This window comes from Aplysia californica, unplaced genomic scaffold, assembly GCF_000002075.1.
Source record: "Aplysia californica isolate F4 #8 unplaced genomic scaffold, AplCal3.0 scaffold00345, whole genome shotgun sequence".
NCBI classification, from domain to species: Eukaryota; Metazoa; Mollusca; class Gastropoda; order Aplysiida; family Aplysiidae; genus Aplysia; species Aplysia californica.
This window is the reverse complement of record NW_004797615.1, coordinates 348625-354744: the sequence shown is the minus strand read 5'-3', so window position 1 is coordinate 354744 and position 6120 is coordinate 348625.

Here is a 6120-nt window from a genome sequence, read left to right as displayed (position 1 = left end):
TGGTGTCAATCTTTCAACATTTCTAAAGACAATCAACCCATGAAGAACTGTCACAAATTTGATTCCCCTTAAGCGTCGAGGGGAGATGCAGTTTTCTATGGCAGGCCAGCTCTGCAGCTCTTTCAGTAGTGAGATCGTGTTTTCCCAGTGTTTCCTTGACACCCTCGAGATCCACCTTTTGCGTGACCTTCCTCTTCCTTTATAGCTCGAGTGCTTGGTGTTGTAGGCTATAGAGGCTGGCTAGCCAGGAGACATACGTAACTGGTGGCCAAACCATTTTATTCTCTGTCTTTCCATGTAATGCAGGCAGAACTCAGTACTGATAGCTGCTCTTATATCTTCATTTCTCTGCCTGTCTCGTCTTGTGATGTTAAGGATTTTGCAGAGACATTTTGTTTCGAATGCAGTGATTTTGCTTTCATGGGTTTTACTTAATGTCCAGGTCTGGCACTGGTACCATAATGCTGGTATGAACATTGAGCTGACAAGCTGTTTCTTTGTGTCCATGGAGATGTTTGGATGAGAAAGGAGGGGTGCGAGCTGGTAGGTGACAGCGTTGGCGTTTTGAATTCGCATTTCTATTTCTCTATATCTATGGACCCGTTTTCAGAAAAAGTACTGCCAAGATATTTAAACTCCTTCACATGTTTCAGTTGTTTACTACATGTATTGAGATGGGTGTCTAGGGGACTAAGGTTTCGGCTCGCTTTCATAACTTGTTTTTGATGTGCTTAATTGCATGTTAAATTTCTGGCAGCTGTTGTTCAGTTCGATAATGTGATTTTGGAGACTTTGTTGGTTTGGATGAATAAGACATTGGTCGTCTGCGTATAGAAGTTCATTTAGGCTTTTTTGGTAGACTCTTCCTATTTATTTCTGAGCTTAAAGATCAGTGCTTGGGACTGCTTACGTGAGTACCCCGAAAGGAGGTGAACAGGATATTTATTTATTTTAAGTGGCAATGTAACAGTTTCTAGAGGAATGCACACTGCTCATAGATGGTTTCGTAAAGGCTAACGTCTATCTCAGTCCATGGGTGAATTAGACTGCAACGATGTTCCCAGAGTTAGGAGGGACGAAGCAGTGATTATTTGCTTATGTAGACGCTTCAACCTGTACTTGACAAACAAAAAACGATCCATACGACGATCCAGGTTGGGTTTTTGGTTTGTTTGTTTGTTTGTTGTTGTTGTTGTTGTTGTTGTTGTTGTTTGTTTGGTTTGGTTTTTGTTGTTTTTTATGTTGTTGTTGCAGTTATTTGTGAGTTTTTTGTTGGGTTTTTTTTTTTTTTGGGGGGGGGTAGTTAAATTTCTCTGAAAATTCTACCACACTTGCAACATAAATACACTATATTTATTATAAATATAAGTGCCGAAGAGTAGAGGTGTTACTACAGAGTAACATACAAAGGAAAAAGGAGGTATTAGGGCGATAGGTGTTTGTTAGGTCCTAGCAAGGAGAAAACCACACAAGAGCACACGTCAACCACCCGCTAATGAACGAGCAAGAAAAATGGACCACATAAAGATTTAAATACATTAAATTAAAGTCTCATTTGTCAGTTTTAAGTTCTTGCAGAGAAAAGCACCCACCCGGGCTTTAATTGTTATTTCCAGATAACGAGGGAAAAGTTAAACAAGTTCTCAAACTTGCACCGTCACTGTTATCAAGCATGTTTCCGGGTATTTTTGTAAGTGTGACAATGGTAAAAAGTATAGGCTATCTGACTATCTTCACTGAAATTTGGCCGGCTGGTTTATTTATCTTAGGTGTAGGCTTCGCTTCGTGTCTTTGGTTTTTCGAGCCCTTGGTTTTATGGCGGCTTTTAACATTTTAATTTTTTCTTTTCGGATTTCGTCGGCAGTCTGCAGACCTCAAGAGGAGCCTGGATTACGTCACAGCATGAACAACGAACTGGATACTAGGGGCGTAAGGGGTCAGATTTTAAAGGAGGATTGGGGGGGGGGGGGGGGAGACGCACGTTGAATGAAATAGTTTCAGTTTTATGTAATTGGAAATATCGGTCAATGTCATCATAGGGGCCTCCAATGTTGTAAACTTGAACGTGGTAACCGGTGCAAAAAAGAGAACGCATGTGTGTGTGTGTGTGTGTGTGTGTGTGTGTGTGTGTATGTGTGTGCATAAGAGAGAGAGAGAGGGGGGGGAGAGTCGGAGAGGGGTTGCAGGGAGACAGAGAGAGATGGGGGGGGGGGGCAAAAGAGAGAATGTACGGAGCGAAGGAGTACGTACCAGAAACGTTTTGGGAATTGTCTAAGAAGTGACAACACGAAGTGTTTGGGGAAAGGCAAAAGAGGTGTGTGTTTTTCGGGGGGGGGGGGGGGGGGGGGGGTAATACAGGGACAAAGGAGAAATAACTGCTGAAATCTTAATGTTGGCATGAATAATAGATAGCACGAGGCCCAAGAATTTATAGCTCCTCGGAATTTGTCTTAAGCACACATAAAGCCCACATGCCCCCTCCCTCGAAAAAAAACCCAGAATAGAACAAAACCAAACAAAAAAACAAAAATATAACAGAATGGGCCAGAACAAAATAAAACAAACAGAAAACACAACACAACACCAAAAGCAACAAAAAAACCAACAAAAAGCACAAAACAAAACAAAAGCCAAGAAAAAAGAAACATTTCAACTTTGCTTCCACTTCAAAGTTAGGAAAATGATTCCCAAAAGCGCGTAATAAATCTAATTTTTTTACCACTACGTTGGGACGTGGGCTCGTTGGCCCAATAACGATCATACTTACTCAAGAAACAGGTTAGTAATACTACTAAAAGCTGAAGTAGAAGGGTCAGACAACTCGAGAGCATACACCAAACGCATGAAAAACAGGAAAGTTCAGAGAATAATTTATACAGATATGGATAACCATGAGGCATAAAGATGTCATGACGACAGCATTTAAAAAAATAATAAATAGCATTAAATTTGTAGAGTGCATATCTCCGCTCCACCGCAAGCAATCTAAATTATTACCTTAGCAGACCCTGGAACTCTCAGAAACATCTCGGCTCCCGAGAAGCTCACCATGCAAACAGTCAAACATTTTTTTAAAAACCTGACAAGATTTTTCACTGTCTGTAGCCCGGTACACATTTCCACGAGGGTACAATTATGAAGAAAAATCGTACAAAGCGCTTTACCAAGGACACGAAGTCGGATCCCTGATGGGGCTCAAACCCACGATCTTTCAGTTGCAAGCCCAACAACCTAACCACTAAACCACCAACGCTACTTTAAGGTTCAGAAAACATCTGGGTTCTTGTTGTTTGTTCGTTTGTTTGTTTTTGTTTTTGGGGTTTTTTTTGGGTTGGGGATGGTCCTTTTTTGTTGTTGTTGTTGTTTTGTGTTTTGTGTTGTTGTTTTTTTTAAGCCAGAAAGTTGTATAGTTAGGGTTTGTGTATAGCAGTGATTTCTGGATCATATTATCATTATTAATACACTCTGTGAATCTCGTGTGTAATTACTTAATTCACATTTTCGGGGTGTTATATCCCAAAACCAGCAGGGAGCCTTGGCAGGTAAAATCAATTCAGTCTGCTTGCTAATTGATCTAATGTGTGTCCAGGGGAACGTTCAGATTTATTCTAAAATGATTTGTATTATAATATTATGATCATGATCACCAGCAGACAGCCTTACAATTATATCCACAAAGACCCAAATTATGGTTTTCAGCTTTTACAGGCAAGAGGATCTGGCTCTTGGAAAACTAAAAAGAGTCAAACATAATACACGCAGTCATCCCCCTTTGCCATCCTAGTAGATCAGCAGGAGCTCACAATTTCCTCAAGTAAAGGCGTTCGAAGGGTTAATCTAGAGCTTAATTAATCCATTTCTGATAACAATGAACGTCCTAATATTAGAGTGAACTGTGTCTTCTTTTGGCAGTCATGATAGGCAAACATGATAGTAGTCCCACAAATAATGTATGAACCCCATACTTACCTTTACCGTCATCTATCCCGTCATCTGGCTTTAATCTAACCATTGAGGCACCTCTGCAAAATTTTGCAACCAGCTTCTTCAACTCCTCTCAGTTCTCACCTTTCTGCAGTATGACGTTCCAGTCACTGACAGTCCAATCTTTGATGTTGCCTTCCAATCGTTTTCTCTGTCTGCCTCTTGGTTTCCCTCCTTATGCTGTTCCCTGCAGGATGGTCTTGGTCAGTTCAGATGATCGTGCGGTACTCCATGCAGAGAGGTCGAAAAAAAGGGCCGAGAGTTGCCATGCAACATTCAATGAAATCCAAGTGTTCAAAACAATGAAGATAAAATAATAGACGCCAATGCTCCCCGTCATACAGGTCTAGTCCCGACTGTAGTGGGACCAGGCCTGCGACCAGTGGTGTGGATATAGTAGCTCTTAAAGCAAGAGAGAGAGAGAGGGGGGGGAGGGAGAAATTAGGCCTATTGTTTGGATTCATTGTTCATTGTTTCAGGAAACAACATCCCTGCTTTGCGGACATATCCTTTGGTGCTCCGTTGATCTCTCCAAAATGTCGCGGAGGGTCTTTCCATTGATTATGCCAATGCATATCTAGTTGAATGTTCTTCTGTTCTTTCCTGCAAGGATGCCAGATTATCCGCTCCCTTTTTGTATTCCCAAAAGCATCATCTTCTTCACAACAGTACTGGCCTCTGCCTCCCTATCTTCCTCCTCAATCAGCTGACGAGAGAAACATTTCAGGATCTGTTGGGCTGTCTCACGCTGTCCGACACACAGATTTCAAAGCTGGATTGAGTGCAGAATGTGGCAATGAGAGCAGGGCTGGGTTGCACCAAGGACACTCCATTATTGTGCATGCGCTACTTGCTAGGTTTAAGTGGCATCAGAGTATGCCATAGGATAGCTCAAACAAAGATGTATCTCAGTGTATTGGGCACGAAAGATCATCCACTTCACCAAGCACTTCATGACAACAAGAGAGGCAGAATCTTACTTTACTTTTATCCGCCGCTTATTATACCCTTTTGGGTGTCGCGGGAAGAAAGAGACGTCTCTCTGTCGCCAGCCGGAGAGCTTGGGTCTGGGGGATGCCGTGGGTGGTTAATGTTTCCCTGATTACATCTATTCGGGTCTTTCTCGGTCGCCCTCTAGCCTTGTTGCCATCGAATTTTTGTTATGTAGGTACGTTCTGCTGGGTGGTGTGTTGGTAATCGTATGAGATGTCCTAACCATTTGATTCTTTGGTGTTGGATGTGATGCATGACTTTATTTGTGTCCACCATTTCTCTGATTACTTCTGTTTCTAATTTTGTCTCGCCTGGTCTTGTTTACTGCTTTTCTAAGGCATCCCATTTCACATGTTGTAATTCTTTGCTCTAATGTCTTGTTCGTGGTCCATGTTTGGCATTGGTAGGTGAGTGTTGGGATTAATATGGTGTTGATAATTTTGAGTTTTGTTTTCATGGGTATGTTCGGATGTTTCAGTAGTGATGTAAGCTGGTAACTAACATTATTGGCCTTTTGTACTCGAGTTTCAATTTCTTTGTTCAGTCGCCCATCCTCTGTGAATATATTTCCGAGGAACTTAAATTCTTGGACCTGACTGAGACTGTTGTTGATGTGTATCCTGAATGGTCCTGGCTTTCTGCTTACTTTCATTGTCTCTGTTTTGAATTTGTTGATGTTGATCTTCATGTCATAGTTGTTACATTCTTCGTTTAATCTGGAGGCAGAATCAAAAGAGGAAAATCTTTGATGGCGGAAGCAGAGGATTCCCTCAGTAAAATCTGTGTTCCTGAGAGTCTAACACTTAGCGAAGAATGGGAACAGGTGGCGTGAGAATACAGGGACCTCACCAAGGTCAAAACAAGCATGGGTAGAGACAGAAGTAATGTTGCGGTTTCCATCAACGAGACTGATATCAACGAGATTGTTGACAAAAACTCAAAAGCAAGGGATCCTGTGCTTTGTACAGATGGCTCAGTGAAAATAGATAGCCAACGAAATGGATGGGGATTTGTTTCATTCGTCAACAATAAAATCATCCACGGTGCATCTAGAGCCTGCAGCAGGGCTACATCAAATATGCGAAAGGAAATTGAAGCCTTGACGAAAGCTCTAGAATGGATGATCGCCCCAACACAACCCAT